Source organism: Galeopterus variegatus, unplaced genomic scaffold (genome assembly GCF_000696425.1).
Source record: "Galeopterus variegatus unplaced genomic scaffold, G_variegatus-3.0.2 Scaffold3979, whole genome shotgun sequence".
Classification (NCBI taxonomy): Eukaryota; Metazoa; Chordata; class Mammalia; order Dermoptera; family Cynocephalidae; genus Galeopterus; species Galeopterus variegatus.
The window spans coordinates 43,122-69,067 of record NW_007730090.1 but is presented as its reverse complement, the minus strand read 5'-3'; the positions used below and the strand labels follow the sequence as shown (position 1 = coordinate 69,067).

Genomic DNA, 25,946 nt, shown 5'->3' with positions numbered 1-25,946 from the left:
CCAATTGTACTTCCACAGAACAGAACTTAATAAGGCACAAGGAATGGTCTGCTTTCTTACTTTTACCATTTGGAATGATAGGAGCACAGTAATAATAATAATAGCAATGGTAATAATGATAACAGTAATAGAAAGAATAGTGAGTACAAATAATATCATCACTACTTAGAACAACAGAGCAACTAATAATGAAATTAATAACTAACAACAAGAAACTGCATTTACTAGGGATCGTTTGCCATGCAGAATTCTAATCATTTTACATATAGTATTGCAATGAACAAAATGAATAAATAAAAAACACAACATGTTAAATTCTTATAAATGCTGAACAGAAAAGTCAGACAAGGGAGTTCCAGTCAAGATGGTGGAATAGGTGGTCCCCAGTGTCACTCCCTCCCACAAATCAACAAATTTACAACTATAAAAATGTAACATCATCCAAGCTAGGGTGGCTGGAGCTCAGTGGAAGAGGAGGAGAGACCTAAGGAGCTCATGAAGGTGGAGAAATCACGATGAGAGAAAGAAAAAACTGCTCTCAACATTTTGGGCTGCAGTTGCTTTAATGCTGGAGCACATGGAGCAGGAGCTGGCAGAAGCTGCAGCTGTGCCCTTCAGATGAAGTTACTTGGGAAGGGGAGGGGAGAAGAGGAATTTGGTGGCCCCCAGGACAGCAATATCACTAATAGGGTTCCTGTGGACCCACACAGGCATGAGGAGCCAGAACAGCTGAAAAGGGGGAGCCATTCAGAGACTGGTGAGTCATCACAAGGGATCAGCACAGGGCCCATCCCATGGGCAGTGTCTGGAGCATGGGCGGTGGGGGAGACAGGCCCATCGGGAGAACACTGGGACACAGCAAGGACAGCCAATCCGACCTCCAATCAGTGCAGGACCACTCAGAGGAGACTGGTCAGGAATACAGAATTGCAGGTGCAGTTTGATGAAAAAACTCCGGCCCAGATCAGAGTTTTTCACAACCCAGGCGCAGTGAGTATCTGGAGAGCTGGAAGTACCTATAAGGTCAACCATTAAACCCTGAGCTGCACAAAAAGCCTTCCCTAGGCAAACAGCAGCAAAGCAGCAAGTTAGCTCAACCACAGAGCTCAAGTACTGGTCCCCACAGGAAGTTCCCCCATGTAAGAAGTAAGCAAAGGACAACAAATTAGTTCCAGCCCAGGCACACCACCAATGCCTTGGGGCCCACCAGGGGACATAAGGAATGGAGCCAGGGATAGGACCCCCACCCACAACCTCACACCACCAGCATGTTGTGGTCCCACCCATGAACCCAAAGATTGGAGCTGAGGACTGGACCCCACTCCCACATCCAGTCACACGACAAATGTGTTGGGGCCCACCCGAGGACCCAGGGCTAGCAGCAGGGGACTGGACCCCCCCTTCCCACAACCAGGCACCCTGTGCCAGTGCCTCAGGGCCTGCCTGGAGACCTAGGGTATGGAGAAGGGGACTGGACCCCCCTCCTACAACCAGGCACACCATGCCAGCGCCTCAGGACCCACTTGGGGACCCAGGACATGGAGCAGAGGATCAGACACTCTCTACAACCAGGCACACTGCCAGCACCAAGGAGCATGCCGAAATCATCTCCTCCATGTGGGTAACCCACCACAGCCAACATGATAACCATGGCTGCCACGAAGGCGGCTAGATGCCACAACCACCATGCAAATGGTTTGCCAGCCACTGGAGTGAGATGACATAAGGAGAGTCACCAGCAGAGATAAATAAAGGACGAGAATGTCTCTCTCCACAGAGCTCATTTCAGAGTGACAGAAGACACATCTGCTCTGTGATAGTATTGGGGGACCTTATCATGCCTTTCAGCATTGGAGAGATCATTTGGGCAGCAAATCAACAGAGTAACCATTATTCTTTCAGAGGTAGAGAAGAAATCTAGGGTAATTAGAGGGGGGAGGGGGAGGTATTGAACAAGGGGCATAAAGAATAATTACGATTTGTAACAATATATATACTAATAATATTGATTTGATCAACCTATCTCAATGTTGAACTCCAAAAATATGTATAATCAATTTTTATTCAATAAAACTTTAAAAAAAATTTTTTTTTAAGTCAGACAAGATGGGACCATGCCCCTGTGTGTGTGTATATGTGTGTGAGGGAGAGAGTGTGAGTATGTGTTGAGAGTTTCCAATTTAGAAAGGGTGGCCTGGACAGGCTCATATCTATCATTTTGAAACAAGCATTTATTGAGATGCTATTAAGAACAAGATACTAATGCTACAAGAATGATTAAGTCATATTCCCTACCCTCAAGGAGATCACAGTCATGGAAAACCAGAAACATAACATCATGATCATAATCCTGCACCTAACTGTGGGATTGGGGATGGGAGGCAGGAAGGCTGCAAAGTAAAGATAGATGTTATCTCAGAACTGAGATATGCACAAGAGAGCAGAAAGTCATTTCAGGCAGTGAAAATAGTATGCACTAAGAGATGTGGGCAGAAAAAAGCTATGTTTTCTGGAAACAGCAAATAGATCAATTTGGCAAAACACTGAGTGATGGGGGAGGAGAAAGTAGGAAACAAGAGGCAGGAAAAGTCGATTGGAGCCAAATCATGGCTTGTAATAACATTTAGCATTTTCTAAATACTTAATGATATCTACATCTAAGTACTTTACATGTATCAACCCATTAAACCTTTTCAATGTCCATATGAGTTTGATATTGTTGCTATCCCCTTATCGCAGGTGAGAAAATAAAGGCACAGGGAGCAAAGTGACTTGCCCAGAGTCACTTTTAGGGAGGGGCAGTGTCTGGGTTTAAACTAAGGCTAGCTGGCTCCAGAGCCCTGTCTCTTAGCATTGCATGCCATGCTGAGTCCCCATAGGATCCTTGCAATCAAACCTTCAACCTCAGAGGAAGTACAGCGTGGAGAAAAGGCCATGGACGAGAAACTAGGAATCCTGGCTCCCAGCATTCGCTTCTGCATAACGTACAGGAAACTTCATGGTGCTTAGGTTCACTATCAGTAAAGCAGAAGGATGCTAAGGTTCTTTCCAGCCTGGCTTTCTAGGTTGTATGACTCCTGTGCTCAAAGTCTCACTTGGTTGCAACTTCAAAATAAAGAAATTACTTTCTTCCATGAGTTCTGCATGGCCAAATTATGAGAATTCACCTCCCTTCAAAGTGCCCCGTACCCTGCCCCGTGGCTCTCTGAGTTTCTCTGCTCTGTGGCTCTACCTCTGTTTTCAGTCTCCTCCAGTGGTCCCAGGTCAGCTGACCCCAGTGCTCTGTCTTTTGCTGGAGACAGCCCCAAAGCGCTGCCCTCGCCTCAGGGAGGGGCACTGCTTTTTATTTCTTGTAGCAGAGCAGAGGTAAGTGGGTAACTGTGTGACGTTTCAAAAAACGTTTCTGAAGCTCTAGAGCTAAGGAAAGTATAACATAGAGAGTGGCCTTTATTGGCCAACTGAGCCCAAAGCCAGCCCTGAGTGGGCCTCTGGGCCTTCAACCCCAGTCAGAACCTCCTAGCTCGGGCCACAGAGGCGTAGGTTTCTTTTTACCACTGGGTCCTAGAGTATCTTTTCTTTGGAGCTCAACTATATTATTTTTTTTTTAGTTTTTTACTCAATATAATGTTTGTGGAGGGAAGCTCATCCTGCCATGTTTTGACAATCCCTAAATATAGTCTTTAATTCAACACTGCGCTCTAAATACTGATTATGTAGTTCAGAAGTTAGCAGCTTTATCCTTACCTCGTTTTAAAGTCTGCTGAATTAAATAACAATTCCTTCTAAAGTTATTCAAAGTCTACTGAAATAATTTTTAAATTATATTAAGCAGTATTTTTCTTCCTTTTTTTCCCTCTTAGTTTTGAAAACATTCCTGGTTCAAACTAATCTGAAAAAAAAAATATTAGGAGAAACTTAAGTGGTTTATCCAAGTCAATAAGTCATGGCAGCTCAGGCTTTTCTCTTCTGCCCCTGCTGCTGCAAATTCATCATTGTGTGTCGGTGACATCTGGACCTTTCTGCACAATGTCCAGAGAGCTGGATTGGGGGACTGTCTTTCTAGACCTTGGCTGAATCCATCTGGTCAACACAAATAGGCCAGACAATGACTATGAGCTGGGAATGTGCTTTTTGCTCTGTTGCTTCAGGCTTGGTTGGAAGTAAATAATTCATGAGTTGAGGAAATTAATATGTGAATAAAATTGGGGTGTACTTTGACCTTGGTCTCAGAGCAGAAGTTTGTCAAAATAGAAATCTAGCCAAGGAAGAATAAAATAAACAATACAGGTGCCAGTTCATTGCACCTTCTTCTGATTTATAGCAAGGAAAACTATCTACTGTGTTGTGCTCTGTCCTTTGTGAGTGTTCAGAAGACTCAAACACCTGAGCTCTTGCAATGCTGAGGACGAGCAAACACTCAAAGCTAATATTTATACAATAGTTGCATTCAGTGAATTCTCACTGGTGTGCCTTTTATGTGCTAGGCCCTGTGCAATTGCTGAGAAAATGATGGTAAGAAAAAGAGTCATGTTTTCTGCCCTCATGAAGTTACAGTTCATTGTGAGAAACAGACATAAAGAGAACAACCACACAGATGTAAAACTAACCGAGGACTTAGTTTATACAATTTGATGCCATCAGAGGAAGACGTGATCCTGTGTTCAGATCCGAGGACGAAGCTGTAACTCTACAGAGAGAATTTACATTTAATTTTTAAACGTTAAATTTTGAGTATATCAATGCAGATGGAGAAAAAGAGACGAGAAACCAGAGAAAGCAAGAATAGCACAGAGGGCATTCACTTCTGCAGACTGAGTTTTAAAGTACATATACAAAAGAGAAAACAAGAAGTCCGTACCCAATGATGAATACACGGGAGTATTATGATACTCTGAGCTCTATCTGAGAAATGTTCAAACCCAGAATAAAGTATGACTTGAAAAGAATGGCAAGGAGTTAAAAGCTTTACTTTAACTGTGTTTGGAGCAAAAAGAGACGAAAAAAAAAAAGAGTAGCCTTAGTATTTTGAACAGATGGTCTAATGCTAACAGATAATAAGGAAAACTAAAAAAATTCTACTTTTCTCTACTTAAAAGAAAATATTTTCAAGATGGAAACAATAAACCAAATAAAATAGAGAGGACACAGAGCAATGAAATGGCGAGACCATCTAGATATTTTTTTTTTCACCGAAATTTTAGATGAATTTAGATCAAAGCAAGTGATACTCCTATTTTGAAAAAGAGAGGTAAAAATTTTATAAAAATAACTTATTATAACATCAGGCAAAATTCTGAAATAAGTTATTAGTGATCATCCAGATGGACTGTGGGTATTAAGAATATAAGGGTACTTCCAAAAGTTCATGGAAAGATTTGTTTTATCCTTTAATTCTGTTTTCCATGAACTTTTGGAAGTACCCTTGTATGTTGGTCTTTAAGGGCATGACATAACAAAACAAGTTATGTCAAAATAACCATTTATTTTTACATAGCTATGACACTGGTAGATCAGAGAAAGGGATCAGCAATATCTTAAATCTTTAAATACAAGAAGAAAAAAATGAAGAAAAGAAGGGAAGAAGGGAAAGAGAGAGAAAGGGAGGGAAAAACTAAACATTATCTATTTTTCCAAAGACAAAAATAAAACTAATTAGTAGAAGTTACTCTGAGGGACACTTTGGATAAACAGAGAAGAAAACAGCATTTAAGTTTGACTCTTTAGCAGGTGTTGCACGAGGCAATTACATACATTATTTCAATCATCCCTAACAGCTTTATGAGGTAGGCATTTTATCTGCTTTTTATACATGAATGATTTGAATCCCTAAAAATTTGCCTTGTAAGTTTACATATCCAGAATGGGATAGAACCGAGATTAATAATTGTGTCTCTCCAACCCCAAAGCACCTGCATTTTGCCACCATAAGAGATGGCCCCCAGTGGAGTGATCTGCTGCCCAAGTAGGGAGACTTACTGGGAGTATTTTGCCTGGAAGACCACCTGCCTGAGATACCAAAGAAGGGCTCTATGCATTGGCTAAGGAACTGAACTAAATGCTGTAAAACAACCCTGCAACTCTCAGGTACTGTATTTCTATGATTCTGCTTTTACTGAGGCCTGTTAGCTTTCTTGCTGTCATAACACTTCTAGAATATTTACATTTTTCAAGATCAGCTTGTTAACGAAAAGAAGTGATAAAGTTTCAGTAGAGATATTTTGAGGAAGGAAAATCTGATCATCAAATTACACCACGTAGGCAGCTGCCTGCATTGCCTTCATTAAGAAATGAGTTTTGATTCCAGCTCTGCTATGGTTCTCTGTGTGACTAATGGCAACTCACTGTATCTCTATTTATTTACCTTCCTGTGATGTTTGTTACTGACTTCACAAGAATACAGATAGGCCAATAATTTAATTTGCAATTTAAAAATTGCAAATTGCACAAAAGGTTTTTCTACATATGGAATATTATTTAATATGCAAACCTATATCATCTATTGCATGTTTAATTTATAACAAGTCAGGATTTAAGTTGCTGAGTGCTGAAGCAAAAATAAATAAAATATCAGAATCTCCTAAAAGAAAGAAAAGAAAAAGTCAATAAAAGTCATGCTGCTACTACTGATGTATCTTAAAATCCCGACTTTATTTTTTAAAATGACTGTGAATTATAATTCTTCTCACCTCTTATTATATTAAAATGACAATTAACATGAACATGAACTCCATATATATGTCTTTTTCTTAGCCCAACTCATCAGGTTTTCTCAACCATATTAACCATATTTGCCTAAGCCTTCCCTCTGTTGTCTGGGGTTACTACAATTCTGTTTTCCTCTTTCATACCCAGAAGGTTGGATGAATAGACCATTGGAGAAAACACTTCTAGAAAGCAGTAAATGGCTAATTTTGCAGATGTTAAAAGAAAAATTTGAGTTATCTCAATTAGAATCCAACTGGGATCTAAAAAGATTCATTTTCCACTCTAAGTTGAAAATTCATACTTATTAAGGGGATTCTTATTCTAGTAATAAAGTGACATCAACTTCCCCTTTTTTTCATATCCTGAAATGAGGGAAAAGGAGCTAAGATTAATCAACATTGGAAAATAAACCACACAACCCTAATCACTGCTAGGCACTTTCCATACATGATCACACTTAATCATGACAATAACCCTTTGACAGATGAGGACTCTGAGTTGGGAGAAGTTAGGTTACATCTCACAATCACAAATCTAATCAGTGCTGAAATTAGAATCTGAAGTCAGGATTAAAACCCAAACCAGTGTCTTTTTTATTGCACCACTTGAAGATACTTTCATTATTCAGATCTTAGCTAAATTTAATCTACAGGTTGGGAAATATGGGATTTTTTTTCCTCTCTGAAAGCCTAGAAAAAGGTGAGAGGGTAGTAGGAATTGGATTCCTGAGTAAGGCATAAGCACAAATAAATAAAAATTTTGTTTGCTGTCAAATCTCAGCAAACAAAACCAGAGGTGCATCTGTTGGCACTAGCAATAATGAACGGGTAGGCATGCCAGTGCTGGTCAGAAAATTACCACAGCAAAGAGTTGAGCTGGTATTCCCTTGTCAGGAGCTAGAGGAGAAGACCTCAGGGTGGTGATGTCAATGGTCTAGTTCCAGAGAAAAAGACTGATAAAGGTAATCGATGCTGCAGGGCTCTGCCCACTTAACAGAGATTCAGACCATGTTTTAGGCTGGACCAAGACAAAGAACTAAAAGGGAAAGGAAATAAAAGGAGGCAAGGAAGGTTGTTACTAGAGTGGGAAGGTACCAGTTCCGCAGGTGTAGTGAACGGGAAGAGAGCTTTGCAGGAATGATCCAGAAATGTGACCTACTTCTAAAGCCAACAGTGTAAAGCCCTGAGTCATGGTTGAAGTAAACTTGGTGTGTAGGGGTGGGGAGCAGATAAGGAGGGAGGCATTAGCTCTAAAACCAGAGATTAGGCCAAAATCAAATCTATTCCAAATTACCCTAGGAAATCCTTTAAATCACCCATAACATAATTCTTTTTTTGTTTGTGTTGTTTTGGTGTTTTTTGTTGTTGTTTTTTGGTTTTTTAGATAATTTGTTAACATACATGTGGGGTACAGCGTTGATTTTCAATAATTGTGTACAATGTGTGGTGGTTAGATCAGTATAGTTAGCTTATTCATCATTACAGTACACAATCATTCTCTGTGTCTATTGACCAATTCCTCATTCCCTGTCCTCCCCCCTCCCTTTCCCCACCTCTAGTTTTCTAAAAGTTCAATGTATTACTGTGACGGTTGTTTCTTTCTTTCTCTGTCTCTATTATACACTATAAGTCTGAGACCCATTAAGCTACATTAAAAGATGTGAACAAAACATTCATCGATTTGAGCCAGACAAAAGTATTCTTGCTTGTCTTAAGGTTTTACTCAATTTGTTTTAATTTTAACTTTGTGTGGTTTTAAAATATGGTAATAGATTTGTTGGTTGTTGAAAGAATTGAATGTGATTGTGGTGTTACATCTTACCTTTTATTGAAATCTTTAAATCTAATATGTCACATGTGGTACTGTATCAATATGTCAAGATTGCTTCAGAGATAAAGTGTTAGTGAGTTGTGGGAGCTGTCAGGGGTGTAGTCATTACGGAGCCAGCTAAGGATGATAAAACAGAGAAAATGAGAAGATGCCTGAATAACATGGGTGCTAGATCAAATTGGTGGTGGTAAAATTAGGTAATGATCTCTTTGCAGCAAGTAGAGGATCTTTGGAGGTTTGGGGGGAAAAAAAGTTCTGAATTAGAAAGCAGCTTCATATAAGAATCATAAGATGCATCATTCTGGATATATTTGTTCTCTGATGAGTATCCCATTTCTATCAATTTCTCATTATAAGAATATGTAAAAAATAAGACTATAAAGTAATGGTAATAGTTGGGTTAATTAACATATCAAAATATACATAGTCCAAAGGGACATAATGACTTGTGAGATAATGTAAAGGGGAATGTTAATTAACATATCAAAATATACATAGTCCAAAGGGACATAATGACTTGTGAGATAATGTACAAGTGTATAAAAAAAAAGTCACATTTCATTAGACAAATATCTAATTTTTAAACAAAAGTATTATAGTGGCTGATATAATCGATATTTGTTTCAGATGGATTTTGGTTAAGAAAAAATGTATCTTCTCTCAAAGATTACAGCTATGGTATCCAATTAGGATGGTCCAAACATGTGTGAAGGCATTTCCAGAAAAGGAATACCAAAAATGATAATTGGAATTATTGCTCCAAAAGGGGATACTTTCATAGCACCTGGAACTAAATCCTGTTTCCTTTCTCAAGAAACAACCAACTGGCAAACTTTGCAAAAGCATTCTCAGGTCAAACTGCAGGTGAATTACTTTCTCTTCACCAGTCCTGCTGCAGGATTTTGAATGTGGGGAACACTAGAGTCCGGCTTCTAGAAGTGATTGGACTCAATGGCTGGGTCAAATCAGTCTCCTGGCTGACTACAGTGGGCACACCTGGATGAACTCATTTCTTCCCCTTCATCCCTTGCTCTCTCATGCATTCTCTTTGCACCATCCTCCATAAGGTCCTGTTCCATACCACCATTATAAATGAGATCGCTTCCTTCCTGAATTTCAACATTGTTTAACTTTTATCTTATTCTGCTTTACATTAGATGAGGACTTTTCTTTCTACTTGATCATATGTCTTAGAGAACAGGATCTATGACTAATAACCACAGCCATCATTTGTTGAGTGGTCACTATGTGCTAGTCACACAAAGCACACCACAAGTGTCCTCCTCTTTCACATGTGGACACTGGTGCTTGGTTAATTATCTTGTCCAAGTTCACACAGCTGGTCAGTAAGAGCAAGGGTTGGAACTCAGGACATCTTTCTGGAATAAATGCACAAATGACAGAAAAATTCACTCTCTCCTGACCTCAGTGTAGGGAGACATTGTGAATACATTAGACAATAAAATTTGATTACTGTAGAAATCTACCTTTCCCTGATTTTTATGAAAAATTTTGGCTATAAGGAACTATATGATAATGAAATACGTCCATACTCTGATTTTTGTCTGAGGCAATCAGACACTTTTCATGGTTAAACTCAGTGTTTTATAAAAATATTTTATTTCTAATTTTTAGGTATGTTAAACAAATCTTTAAAGGCATTCAGTCTGTTGCATAGAATGCTGCATCCAAATATTTAGTTCCTGATTTATTTTTTCTTCCTTTTTTCTCTGATGATTCTTTAGGTTTACAGCAATGCTGAAATTCTGGTTTGGTTTTGCTAATGCTTGCCTGGTAATATTTTTCTTTCTAATTTGCAAGCAGCAGCTGTGTGATGGTGTGTGTGCATGCTGACATCCTCCATTCCTACTTTATAGCTCTCCTTAGCTGCCAAAAGCTATGCCTCATTCATACAGAGTGATCCCATTTCTATATCCTGCCCCCTCTACACACACTTAAAACTAATTGAGTGAGTTATTTTAAGAGAACTGCAATCATGGATTCGGCATTTATCAAAGTCTTTAGATAAATCTCTTAGTATCTAAATAATATAAGCTTTATTACTGGTTAGACTATGAAAGACCAAGTTAAAATACATTGTAACATGCTTTATTCACTGTTTAGATCATTAGCCCATTTTTCCAATTATACTTTTTAGCATATTTTTTATTTGATGATCTAAAAAAGACTTTAAATTTAGAACTTACCACATCAATGACACTTTCTACTGTAGTATAGTGGCTAATAATATATAGCCTTTTGCACTTTTGAACATAGGGGATCAGATCCTTGCTTTGCTCAATTATAAACAGTTGCTACCTATTTTTCCCAGGTCTCTTTTTTAAAATATAAAATAGAAACATATTGAGGGTTTGCATGAGATAATGGCGGAAGAGCCCAGTGCTCAAAGTGCACTAGAACTATTTCTTCAGCCCTCATTCTGCCATGTCTGCACACCTCTCCCCAAGGCATTAATATCACTTGGCTTCTATCAACCCTAGAATTTATATCTCTTCCCTAAGTTCAGGATTCATGTATCCACCCCTTACTTGAGATTTCTACTTCAATGTTGAATACACATCTCAGACTAAATATCAAAAGAGAATTATAACTCCCACCCTCCACTCTCCACTCAGAATCCGCTGCCCCCCAAATCTGTTAACTTACCTTCCCCATCACAGCATATGCATCATTCACCCATTTCTCAGTCCCAAACCCTAAGAATTATCCAAAATTTCTATTTTTTCTTATACCACTCATTCAATTTCCAGCAATGCCTATGGCTACTACCTCTAAAATATATCCCAAATCCTGACCACTTCTCATTTTTCTGTTGCCAATCTCTGTGCCTTGGACAACTGCAACAGCCACACAGCTGTCTCCCTGCCCCTCCACCCTCAACAGGACTATGGCTGATCATTCACACAGTACCTTCCCAAAGCATAAATGAGATCACATCATTCCCCTGCTGAAGCCCTTTGATAACTTCTTATAGCAAAAAGAATAAAACTGAGAATTCCAAACTCTTTATCCTGTCCTTTGAAGTCCTCCCTCATTTAGCCTCTGCTTGCCTCTCCAACCTCATCTCTTTCCACACTCCCCACTGTCTACTGAGTTCATCGTTCACACCAAGCTTGTTTCCTTCTTGTTCATGCACTTGTTCTTTCTTTGGCTTGGGAGAATTTACCATTGAGTTTCCATCACCGCCTTCCCATCTACTCAGTGCCCACTGCTAATATGACCTCCTCAGGGTGGGTCTCCCTGACCAGCCCTGCTAATGGAGTTTTTCTCTCACTTATGACCACTTTACCCTATTTTTAACATAGCACTCATTGTATTTAAAATTGTGTTTAGTTGGTTTAATTCTGCTATGGAATAAATGTGTCCTTCAAAAGTTCATGTATTGGAAACTTGACTCCCATTGTAACAGTGTGAAGAAGGTTGGAAATCCAATTATGGTATTTTAAAGGTGGGGCCCGTAAGAGGTGATTGGATTGTGAGAACTATGCCCTCATGAATGGATTGATCCCTTCATGGAATAATGGGCGTGGTTCTGGTGGCTTTAAAAGGAGAGCAAGTGGGAATGTCAGCTCACTTTTGCTCAGCACGTTCTCACCATGTGACAACTGGTCACCACAGGACCCTGTAGAGAGTTCCCACCCAGGAGAAGGCCCTCACCATATGTGTTCCCTGGACTTTGGACTTCCCAGCCTCCAAAACTGTAAGAAACAAAATTTCATTCCTTTATCAATTACCCAGTTTCAGGTATTCTGTTATAAGCAACAGAAGTGGACTAACTCAAATTCCACATGCAATGCCTCCAGCCACCAGACTGTCAGTGCTAGAATAGTACCTGAAACAAACTTGGATCTCAGAAAATATTTGCTGACTAATTGACTGGACAAGGAAATGAGAGAAGGAAACTTCCCTAACTTCTTAGGGAACAAAGGTAAAACCCACTTTCCAAATCGTTGCAAACTGTTTTGAAGCCAGGCCTGCATTCCAAATCTTGCTTTATTTTTTTACTTCTTTTTTGACTTTAATAAGTTACAAACCTCTTTTAAGTCTCAGTTTTAATATCCATAACATAGAGATAATAATAGCATTTATATCTTAGCTTTTCTTTAAGGATTAAATAATAATATTGTGTATAAAGCCTTTAGCACAGTGCCTGGCACATATTAATAAATAAGTACACAATAAGAAAATGCTAGTTTTATTATTATCACCATTATCACTACAATCATCATCAACACTGTGCTTGAAATTTCTGGGAAGAATATAGTGATCTTCCTTGGACCCCTCAGCCTTTGGGGGAAAGAAAATAGAAGAAAACTGCTGTGTTATTAAGCAGATGCACAGACAATGGCAAGCTCATCACTATGGCTTAAGCCAGTAATTCTGTTTTTGTTTTTGTTTTTTTCTTTTTACAGTTTTTAGCTTTACTTGGGGTTTTAATTGTCCATATTACTTAGCACCAGCCTTTCTTAAGGCACAACTGACATAATCAGAGTCACAAATTCAAGACCATTGGAAACCAAACTGCAAAGCAAGGAATGGTATACAAGTATTAAAGGTCTGAAACAATAGCATCAGCATCTCCTGGGCACTGGTAAGAAGTGCAGATTCCTGAGCCTATGCCAGACCTACTGAATGAGAAATTCTGAGGGTGGGGTCCACAAGCCAGTTTTAACAAACCCTGTAGGTAATTCTCATACATGCTTCAGTTTGAGAACAGCCAGCACAGGCTGTAACAGACAGGTCCGACCATTATATCAGAGCAATAGGACAGAGTTGACCAACCCAGAGCCCATCTCAGCCTATATGCAGCAGAGTGTGTGCAGGTGCAGCATAAGAAAGGCCCCAGCAAGAAGACCCGCCGAGCTCTCTGTCCTGTGTGGTACAGCTTCAGATCTAGTGCCCAGGCCACAGGGAAGGTACAGTGTCCTGCAAGGGAGACCCGGTGAGCATCAGTTTTCTATTCTCTGATGCAGAGACAAGTCAGAAAAGAGTTATGTGGTGAAACAGAAAGGATGTGGAACTATCAGCTCACAGCTATAAAGAAAGCAGCTGGTTGGGTTGACAGCTGCCTCAGGGACAATTTCTCAGCCCCATGAGAACCCCATTAGGGACCAAATTATCTTGGGGAAGGCAAGAGTCTTACCAACTACTCTGGTTGAGGCTAAAAAAGCAAAAGTTATTTACCAAAAGAGATAGCTTTCAAATGTTTCTTCCCAGTGCCCCATATATTCCAGCCCAAGCATCTGAGCTTTCTTTACACTCTTCTTTATTATTTCTCTTTCCTCTCTGTCCTCTCCTTTGTTTCATTGCTCTTTCTCCTTCTCTTTCCCATTCTTCTATTCTGATATTATGAAGTTGAATAACCGGCAAAGAAAGGAAATGTTTGTTCCTAAACGATTCCATTTGATGTTGCTAGGAGGTGGTCCCCAAACCTCCTTCACTTGAGGGATCTCAGGTGGTCCTGCCACAGCAAGACCAGCAGGAATCAGTGCTCCTCATAAACCTGATCTGGCGGCTCTTCCTCTGATATCAGGTGAGGCTCTTTCCTCCATCCCAACAAGACAATTTCTAATTCTCTTCTACCACATCCTCAGCTGTTTTCATGTTTTCGTGGATGCACAAGAGAAAACCAAGAGTTGAAAGGGAAAATCATCCTTAATGTTTAAGGTGCAGAGGAGAACCTCACGATAACCTTGAAATCATAGGGATCATTTCCTATAGGTTTAAAAGGAGGATGTTTAATCTGCTTTCTGGTTGCTTTTTGAGATACACCTTCCATTCTAACACTTAGTTGCATGCCCTACTGTAATAGCCCAGAATAAGCATGCAGGTACCCCCAAGGTGCCACTGTTTGACACATATATTATGTGTTTATTGGTTATCCCCTGATACTCTCACTCTTCCACTAAATTCTTCCAAAAAATGGACCAAGTCTTGCTTATCTTTGAATTTTTAGCCCAGTTCCCAGAAAATAGCAAATGGTCAATTTGAACTTGATTGAATTTAGAGGTAATCTAAGTAAGAGTTAATCTAAGAAATTAACTTACAGTTAGTTTTTTATAAATTCAGAGAGTAACTGCCAAAAGGCAAATTATTTGACAATTTCTTCATTTTTTATCTTCTACTTTGGAGAGGCTAGTATCTGCCCTACCCAGCAAGTCCTCTTCCTGACTTTCCCTCATATTTTCACCCCTTTGGAAGAGATCGTGCAAGGATTTTATAATTAATTTATTAGTCATCTATTTTACTTATAAAGTAATTTTTCAAAGAAATTTTTTATATATATTCTTAAATTTAAGGTAATCTGTATAATATTTTTACTGTTTGACTTTATTCAACAAGATTAGTAAAATCATAGTAAGGAGATAAATTTTCATACTGATAATATTTTATTATAATTAAGCCCCTATGACAAAAATAATATAACGTATTACTTGTTTGTATTTTTGCATGATGAATTGTCTCAAAACTTAGCAGATTGAAACAACAAAAATTTATTATCTCACTCAGTTTGTGAAAGTGAGGAATCTGGAAGGTTGATGAGCATTTTTGGCTCAGGGTCTCACGTGAAGTTACACTCAAGACGGTGGCCAAGACTACAGTTATCTGAAGGCTTGTCTGGGGCTGGAGTACATGCGTCTCCAAAATGCTCACCCACTGTCCCTTAAAATGCTCACCCACTGTGGCTAGCTGAAGCCCTCAGGTCTTTGCTGACTGTTAGCAGAAGGCCCCAGTTCCTTACCATGTGAACCTCTCCATAGGGCTGCTTGAGTGTCCTTATAATGTAGCAGCTAACCTCCCCCAAAGTAGGTTCTCTGGACTGAATGTCCCCCCAAAACTCATTGAAGCTTGATCCCCCATTGTAACAATGTTAAGAGGGTAGGAAATCAGACTACAGCAGCATCGAAAGGTGGTATGATTGGATTGCAAGAACTGAGCCCTTATAAATGGATTGATCTACTTGTGGAGTAATGGGTTGATGGTCTAAAGGGTTGTCATGGGTGTGGTTTGGATGGCTTTCTAAGGACAGCAAATGAGAAGATTAGCTCTCTAGCCCATGCCATTATTACCATGTGATACTCTCTGCTTCCACAGGACTCTGTAGAGAGTTCCCACCTAGAAGAAGCCCCTCACCGAATGTGCCCCATGAACCGTAGACTTCCCAGCCTCCAAAACTGTAAGAAATATATTTCATTTCTTTATAAATTATTCAATTTAAGGAATTCTTTTATTAGCAACAAAAAACAGAGGAATATGGTAAGTGATCCAAGAGACAGACAGAGAAAAATTGAGGGGGAAAAAAGTCACAACACCTTTCATATCCAGTCCTGAGAACTATACTGCCACTTCTGCCACATTATATTCATTAGATGCCAGTCACTAAGCACAGTCCACATTCAAGGGAGGAGAATTAGGTTCCACCTATTGAAAGGACTAGTGACTAAGAATTTATGGACATATTTAAAATCCACCACAATTGGTTTACAACTTTAACTTAATAAATACATGTTTCTTTTTGTTTCTTTTTTTATTTTACAAATATTTCTTTCTAACATTCTAACAGATGTAGTTTTCCATGACAGAAATTATTTATGTTTTCAAGTTCACAATTCAACAGATGATAGAATGATTAAAATACACACCTCAGAAACCTCATTATGACAAGATTCAGAATAACATAGATTTAACTTAAATTACTGGAAATTGGTATGTAAACAAGTGGAATGGCAAGTAAAAAGTTCCTGATATTGTAGAGGATTCTTAAAGCAAATGTACTTCACAGGGCCTGGTTTTCCAAAGCCTTGCAGTTTCAAATATAGACTTTGCAGAGGACAGGGAATTTTCCTCAGGCTATAAAGTCTCTGGTATAAGATAAAGATTTGTGGCACAGCAAGGTTGCTGGCTCAAGGACAGACTAGTTACTGATTGATATATAAAGATACTGGAATATTACTGGAGGGAGAAGGAATGTTTGCTAAGATCAAGCTTTTGTTGGTGGATCACTTAATTATCTAAGGGAAAGTCATCTGACTTGTTTCACTGAAAGTTACCAGCCTATATTGTTAAACTATAACCCCACCTATGTTTTCTTCCTGTAACTTCCTGGTCTGGAAAATAAATGTAGGAAGAGAACACCAATTCAGAGTTAATTTCCCAAAGAAGGGATGCCTCTCACTTGAGGGTTCTGGGGAAGCTAACCACTTCAGGGCTTCTCACTGCTCAGAAGAGATGGGCTTTGAGTAATCCTTTGTGGCTCCATCACCCATGGGAAGAGGGGTGGCAAATCCCTGGGGGTAAAGCAATATGATTTAGTAGCTAACTTGTGTTTAGGTGATAGAAAGAGATGAACGTTTGAATCAGTGAGTTGAGAGAAAGCATCGTGGTAAGTAGAAATGAGATCAGATCATTCAAACTGAGTCTAATGATATAGATCTTGTAAGTTATGTAAGTACTTTAAATTTTACTTTATATACAGTATTAAATATAGGTATATAGGTAGAAGGATGAGAGTTATTTCTTAAAGATTGGTAAGGTCTAGGCTGATCATGGGAGTAAATCTCTCAGAATGGAGGACAAGATCTTTGAAAGAAAGGGTTGAGGATCTGGAAGCCAAATGTATTGGAGGAATCATAAGTGTGGATGTCAAAATCCCCAAGTCAAATTTTGGTAGTAAAGATGCCAGTGTTGAGAGAGAGAGAAAATTGACAAGGACACTCAAAGTTAAGTGGGACTCCTCCTTAATCATGGGGATGGTGGTGTCCAGGCTGGTGGTTTGTTTTCTTTTAAAGGAGAATGCTAATACACAGTGGGAGCAAGTAAAGAGGTAATAACATTCTTTTATCTTAACTTTTGCTCTGATGAGGTGCTCATGGGATATCCAAATGGAGATGTCTCATAGGTGGTTTAAATGGGACTGATCTTCAGACTAGAGAGTTGTGATGGAGACATATATTTGGATATCCACAGCACACCAATAGCAGTTATGGTCATGGAGATGAATAAGGTTGGCACAGGAAAATATACTGACGTGGGGAGAGAAAAGAACCAAGGAAGGAATGCTGAGTGACAAGAACATTTAAATGGTATGTGAAGGATGAGGAAAAATTTAATAAAAATGATCAAAAGGAGGAGGGGTATCAGAAGAGAATAAAAATTAACATTTGGCTCTTTGGAAGGTGATGCAAAACTAAAAGGCTAAGGTAAGTTTGAGAGGATAAGGAAGCCTGAAAAAAAAGTAAGTGAAAAGAAACTTGTTTTAAGTACTGAGCAGTAATTGAATAATAAGTAGGTGGATAATTTGAAAGAGTCTTACCAACTACCTTTTTTTCCTGATTTTTCCTTTGCAAAAGCTAAATCCCCAGACTGTATTAGGCATGTGATACGAATGGCCTTGCCATATCATTTAGCCATGGCTTGTTCCACTTAGGGACCAAGTGGATTTCTGTAAGGCTGTCTATAAATGTCATACTGAATTTTAGCAGACCATATCACTTTGGTAAACAGTGATGCCATCTTCTGTAGCAGAGGACAGCACTTTAGTGTGTGTAACCTTAAGAATCTTCACAAAGGCTCTGACATGTCAACACGAGTAGAAGGTAGAGTGTCATAGGAATCCATTCCCTGCTGTATTTCTTACTTTGCAAAGCAAAGCAATTTCATATGCTGTAATGTACTGTCATTTATGGATTAAAACCTGCTAAATTTTAATTTCAGTTTGTTGTATATACTTACATTTAAACATAAATGTATGACATCCTAAAGAGGTATGTGGATACTGTTAGAGGTTAAGAGGCTAAAAGCGGCTTTTTTCTGGGTCTATAGGCCTCATCTTTCCCAGGATTCATATTTTTATCTTAAATTATCACATATTTCAAGTTTACTAAAACTGTTCTCTTGGAATTCCTGTTAAGAAGTACTTTCAGCATATATAAACAGATACAGTTTTAATTTTCAGTCAATCCTAAAATATCTGGAAAAATCCTGTGAATTATCCAGCAAGTCCCCAAATAACCACATTAGTTCATATTAGGACAATAATCATATGTAATACATTCTTAAACTTAAAGTAAATAACAAAACACGGCCTGCAAGTTTGCTATGTCTTACCATATGAACCATTGATGATTACCTTCCCAATAAAAAGTGTACCATAGGATAACATTCTTAATGAAAGATTAATATCAAACATTACAGTGTTAATATTAGTTAACATGTGCACACATAAAAACAATTTATGGAGTTAGTGGCATTTATACTTAATAAGTATAATATTTCTTAACTTAGTACAGTTCATGGAAAATAGTTCTATTTTAAACTCATAGAAAGCAATATTTTTAAGTATCTGAGAAAACAGCTGGACTCTTTTTCATTGACATGCAGAAACTGAATAAAATGTCTCTCTTTTTTAATTTTTGTTTTATTTACTCAAGATAATTATTTGACACTGAATTTTGCTCAGTTTCTTGAGTAGATTTTCAACATATAAGCATTTTCCTTACAATTGAACTGATTTTTTTAGAGTAAGTTTCTTGGAATCTGCAGCTTTCATCTGCACAGTCATAGGCTGCACACTCAATTGAGATTCCCTTTTTACTGAAATTTGATGAAAAACAAAATGTTTTTATGTGGAGACTTGGACTATGCTATCTCTACAATACAGTTTTACTAAAAATTGTCTGTATTCTAGAGAACAGTATTATTCTTGATTAACACATACAGCTGTCTGATTAGGCTGGTTTTGTAAAGCTGGGCTGTTCCATGATAAAATATGGCAAGAGAGACATTTCCAGAGTGTATCATCACTTGAAGTGGGTTGAAGAAAGAGATACACGAAGCAGGAAACCCTAAATGTTGGATCAATATAATGACACAAAAGTGATTTCACATGCATTTCCTTTAGTAGTTCCAGGCGTGCTCTGCTATTTATAAGGTGGAGTTGTAATTACTGTCCATTGACTTGAAGATACTTACCTTGACCTATCACTGGTTTAATGGTTCATTCACCATAGCTAATCTTCTTTGTCCTTCAAGTAGTTGACAGCACTTTACCGTAGCATTTCTCACTTTCTAATGTATTCATCTGCTTTTACGTCTACCACCCTGACCAGACTAAGATCTCTCTTTTTTTTTTTTTCCTTTTTGTCTTTTTTACTGACCAGTAACGGGATCGCAACCCTCGGTGTCGCGCCCGCACCACGCTCAGCCAGTGAGCGGGAACCGGTCTCCACATGGGATCCGAACCCTCGGCGGGAGCACCTCCGCACTCCCAAGCAGCGCACTCTCCAGTGTGCCACCAGGTCGGCCCCTAAGATCTCTTTTAAAAGAAAAGAAGTCTTCCTCATTTTGTACCTCCAGTTCCTAACAGGGTTTGCACTGAGAAGCAGCTCCATAATTGCCTGTATAATAATAAAGTGTATTAATGTAAGCACAAATTGTGTGTGCATGAAAGACAGGATGAGTATACACACATACACATTACACATTCACATATGCACTTATACCATAATGATATGTGCAAATACATTTATAACAGGATGTCAAAAATACAGGACTTTCTGACTCAGTTGAAGTTGAGGCCTTAAAACAATAGCTGGCATCAACCTCCTATACTACACCACTTTAACAAGATTAAAAAAAAGATAATCAAAAATTATAATATTCTGATCATGCCTTCTTACAGCCACATGAAGGCTATTAAAGAACTAAAGCAGAGGAGTACAAGAAGATGGGAATTAAGGAGAGGTTTACTTGGAAGAGGGTTGTAAGCATTTTGCATTCACAGCTTACCTCCACTGGATAGGGGGAAAGGGACTTTTCTGTCATCTCACACATCTTGAGGGGACCTTCAGGGAAATCACCTGAGGAATGTGATATGCATTGCCTGGATTTTGAGGATGCACTGGATGGATGTCTGACTCGTGAATGAGATGCTGGCTGAAGAGATATGTGGCACCCAAGTAGAGGGCTCCATTTGGGGAAAAATTGTGTCTCCACTACAAACAGGTCCACAGAACAGGTGGGTAACCTGCAACAGGGATGTCATCTCAGGAATGTTTTAAATAAAACTCTCCAGAAAGGTTTCCAGTACAGGGCAAGAAGACCTCAGCAAAAATAGGCTTAATATTAAGAGTATGGGTCTTACAATGCCGGCCCAAAGGAAAGGCAGCACCCATACCAAAAGTGTGGAAGTTAGAGACACTCACGAGAGAAATCTCAAGGAGCCTACCAACAAGAACAAGGTTCAGTTTAAACATTAGTCATGGCTAAAGATATTCAATGACAAATTCATGGGTTTCAATCAAGTAAGATCTGTGCTTGCCAGGCTTCAACTGCAAAGAAGCCAGAGGCATCCAGAGGCTGGGCAAGCAGAGTCAGAAGCAGAATGCACGAACTTAGAAGGAAAGCTTCCCATCCCTTCTTTCTCACTTGCAAGGAGCTCAATTCAAAGCAACCGCTAACTCACTGCAGGGAGAAACTTGAACTTGCAACAAAGTTCATAGTTTCAATTATCACCCAGGACTGTGTATAATATTAAACTGAGACTGACTTTTTCCTTTTTCTTTTTTTGGCAACCGAAGTGGCCAGAAGACTCTGATGTTCCAAGAGATCCCAAAAGTCATGGGAAAATTCCAAAATTTTATAAAAGAAGAAAAAAAAAAAATACTTGAGGGTGGCTTTCACGGGTTGTTGGGGAAAACTTGTATTCTGATTGTATCCTGAGTCCTGATGGTTCAGTGTAAACTTTACACATATGGTTGCCACTTAATTTAGGGGGAAATACATTCCAGTGTAGTAGCAGAACTTTGGAAATTTGCTTAAATTATTACTCCTCCAAGAAAGTTTACATAATTAAGTTTAATCTAGCCACTAGCCCTCTGCAGACAAACTACTTTGGTAGTCTATAACCTTCTCGTAGTATGTCTGTATGCTTCTAGAGCATTATTATCATCCACACAATCTACATGTATGTTTATTTGATTAATAAATCAACTAATATAATTTATTACAAAATAATAATTTAATTAAAATTTAAGTTTCTTGGAGGAGCAAGGTATTGTCTAACCAAAACCTTGTTCCTCTTGATCCTCAATAACTGATGGCTTTAGATGACTACAGGATGCGCACTACAGGAAAGATTTTGTAGAAAAAACATTCAGACTGAAGCATTTGTTAAATAACTGCTTTTCTAGATTCTGAGCACTAGTTTCCTTATCACCACTTATCATCCCATGCTTTTTTCCTCATTCGCACATTGTTATCATTTAATGAAACAAACATATAACCCCAAACATTTGAGATAAACAAAGTTGGTAATTCCAGAACTTAAAAAAAAAAAAAAACTCCTTGAATTTTAAGATATGATTTTATGACATAGATTTTGACTCCTTTAAAATGATTTTTAAATTATTTAAAAATGACTTTGCCAGAGAATGTAACAAACATTTTGTTTTAAATTATTTCTCAAAATGTTCATTTCATAAAGAAAGCATCTATTTTGCATATAGCACTGAGATCTGCATATCTTCCCTAGTGAAATGATTCTAATATACAATTCACTTTTAGACATGTTTCTTGTGTTCTGTCTTTTAACTTAATCTTTTCATTATCTGCCCTGATGGAACAATGCAAATCAAGCTCCCTCCTGTGTTTCTTACATCACTGAAGTTAACCTTACAAATTGCTTTATAAAATTTGTCATCTATACAAGCTTTCTCCAGCTCACTTCTATTTGTCAAGGCCACCTATCTTCCATTTTCAACTAAAGTGCAGTATTAAAAAAAAAAAAATTTGCCTTCAGGAAGGTGGAAATATAATTTAACCATAGAAGAAATTTCCAAACTGAGCAAATAAATAAAATATCTTTGGAAAAGAAGTTTACCATGATGTTAAAGATGTTAGTTATCATGATGTTAATTTCTTTGGGATTCAGGCTCCTTGCAACATGAGACCGTTCGTATACATCTGGCAGATTTACAGCCCTCAAAATTTATTTTCAAGTGTCCTAGATTATATTGAATCTCTGAGTTTAAAAGATTATTATTGCTCTATCTTTCCATCTATTTAATATTTTGTTATTCTCAGCTGCTAAAAATGATATATGTCCATAAGAGGAAATTACATCTGCTTTTGCTTTATTTTATATTCAGAGAGAAGCACAATGCCTGGTGTATAGTTTTGCATTCTTTTGAAAAAAATTTTTTTAATTCAAGGAAAATAAAAGCTTCATGAAGAAAGCAAAACTTCCCAATCCCTGCACACAAAATAATCACTGTTGTATTTTGGAGAATTACCATCGCTTTATGCATTTGTTTATATGATATACATATTTATATCACATGTAAAATTTTATGTACTGTATATATATTTATACTATTAACACAGTTTTGCTTAAATGATATCACATTACACATGTAAACCATTTTTCACACGGCAGTGTGTGAGGTCCAAGTCTTTTATATTTCCGAAACAGGGTTGGCTCTAGGCAAAATCATAAGATGGGTAAAGCTCTATTTAATTTTTTGGCCTCTCTCTTTTCCTTCTTTCTCAACTGCTTCATCCATCTAAACATACTGTCAGAAAAGGATCTAATGTAGATACTGTTTTACTGTTTCATTGTTTTGTTTTGTTTTGTTTTAAAAAGCAGTTATTTGATACACAATGAAATTCCTCTTCCATTTTTTTCATTTTCTTGGGTCTTCTCACAGCCCACCTTTTTTATTTTTGGTCTTCAAAGGTGCTTGCAATCAACATTCCTTACTAATTAGTCTTTAGGGATGAGAATATCAATATGTCTGAGTTATAAGCAGAATGTCATTTTACAAATCAGGTGCCCAGGGACCTTCGTTCTCTTTCCCATCTCACAAGATGACGGGTGAAAAGCTGAAAGCCAGATGCTAGGGAGAAGAAACCTGAAGCCAAGAAGGCTGACGCCAGTGCCGAGGTTATAAACCTCAAGGCTAAAAAGCCCAAGAAGGGGAAGCCCGGCTGCAGCCGAAACCCTGTCCTGGTCAGGGGAATTGGCAGAAATTCCCGACGTGCTATGTATTCCAGAAAGGCCTTGAACAAGAGGAAATACTCAACGAATAAGTCCAGGATTGAAAAGAAGAAGGCAGAGAAGGTTCCTGCTACTGTCACAAAACCAGATGGTGGTGACAAGAATGGTGGAGTCTGGGTGGTTCAACTTCGCAAAATGCCTCGCTGTTATGCTACGGAAGATGTTCCTCGACAGCTGTTGAGCCACAGCAAAAACCCTTCAGTGAGTGGGTGAGGAGACCGCGAGCTAGTGTCACTCGGGGACCACTGTGACAATCCTCTGGCTAGCATCACTCAGGGACCACTGTGACCATCCTCACTGGTGACCCAGAGGCAAGAGGGTGGTTTTCACAAAGCAGCTGAGCGGTGGCTTGCTACTTGTGACCGGACCTTTGGGCCTCAGTCAAGTTCCTCTGCATAGAACACACCAGAAAGTTGTCATCGCCACCTCCACAAAAATTGATATCAGCAATGTAAAAATCCCCAAACATCTCACTGATGCGTATTTTAAGAAGCAACAGACACCAGGAAGGTGAGATCTTTGACCCAGAAAAAGAGAAATATGAGATTACAGAGCAGCGCAAGATTGATCAGAAAGCCAAGGACTTGCAAATTTTACCCAGAATCAAAGCTATTCCTCAGCCCCAGGCCTATCTGCAATCTGTGTTTGCCCTGATGAATGGAATTTATTCTCACAAACTGGTGTCCTAAATTTCTAGCCCAGAAGAAAACTGAATAACTGGTATGTTTCAAAAAGTAAAATAAAATAAAATGCTACGAAACTGGAGTAAGTACTCATATTTTGCCAAGAACAAAGCACCATTAAAACTGCTGAAATTAGGGCCGGCCCGGTGGCACACTGCTACAGTGCACCGCTTGGGAAGCGCGGCGTGACCCAGAGGCAAGAGGGTGGTTTTCACAAAGCAGCTGAGCGGTGGCTTGCTACTTGTGAGTGGACCTCTGGTCCTCAATCAAGTTCTTCTGCTGAGAACACACCAGAAATTTGTCATCGCCACCTCCACAAAAATTGATATCAGCAATGTAAAAATCCCCAAACATCTCACTGATGCGTATTTTAAGAAGCAACAGCTGTGGAAGCCCAGACACCAGGAAGGTGAGATCTTCGACCCAGAAAAAGAGAAATATGAGATTACTGATCAGCGCAAGATTGATCAGAAAGCCAAGGACTTGCAAATTTTACCCCAAATCAAAGCTATTCCTCAGCTCCAGGGCTACCTGCAATTTGTGTTTACTCTGACAAATGGAATTTATCCTCACAAATTGGTGTCCTAAATTTCTTACCAAGAACCAAATTGAATGACTAATATGTTAAAAAAAAAAAAAAATCAGGTGCCCACATGCTTCAGTCATTAAAAGCAAAAATAATGAATGTAGGTCATTATCCCCTAGACTGAGTAAACTTATTTGTGTATTATGTGACCTTGGACATTCATATTTTCAGCCTTATTTAAGTCTCAAACTACCGCTGCCCACCTATTAAAGGAATATCAGAAAGAACAGCTCCTCTCTATTCTCACACTTGATACAAATGCTGTTACTGCAGCACTATTACACTGCATAGTGGCTCCATTTGGGTGCCTTTCTTTATTCCTTCACTCCAGCTCTGGGTGGCTGAAATAGTGCCTTAGTCATCTTTGCTTCTCAGCACCTAACACCATGCCAGGCTCATAGTACATACCAAAAATGCTTTTATTAAATGAATGAAATCACTTCCCGTAAAGTACTTGTAGAAGGCTGGGTTGTTTCCAATAAAATACTTATTTTCTTTCATTATCTTAAATCTGAATTTCTGAGGAAAACATGCTACTGTGCAGTACCTTCCATTGAGAATATAAATACACTCTTTTTGGCAAACAGATAACACAACAAGCTAGGCTGAATTTCTGCAATAATTTGAGAGATGATAAATATTCACAGGAAGGGGAAAAAAAACAATGCAGTAACAGAGGCATGTATACTATGATTAAAGTGAAAGCCAAAGGTGTTTTAAGGTGACCTCAAAGAAAACATGAGCCCTCTAAGAGGGGATTGATCTTTTCTGTCCCAAAGCTGAAAAAAATCAAAGGGAACTACAAAAAGCTAGGTGATCCGAGACTAGGCAATCCTGAAATAATCATCAAAATAGAAATTTCGCTACAGGAAAAAAAAAAATAGGTGCAGCATTGATTCTTCTAAACCTTAATTAGAGTGAGTGGGACCGATTCAGGTGAGATATCTGTAGCATTTCTGCAACAGAAATTTATCTGTAACTACAGCATTTTTTCAAAAATGAAGAGTTGAGCAGTGCTAAGAAATGCAAAACAAAAGGCTTGAACATTTGCACATCAGAAATTAGT

General features: G+C 38.6%; 1 pseudogene; it reads left to right on the top strand.

The window, feature by feature from the left end:
• Positions 1-2,862: 2,862 nt before the first annotated feature.
• Positions 2,863-24,882, top strand: LOC103602015 (annotated as a pseudogene).
• The last annotated feature ends 1,064 nt before the right edge of the window (positions 24,883-25,946 follow it).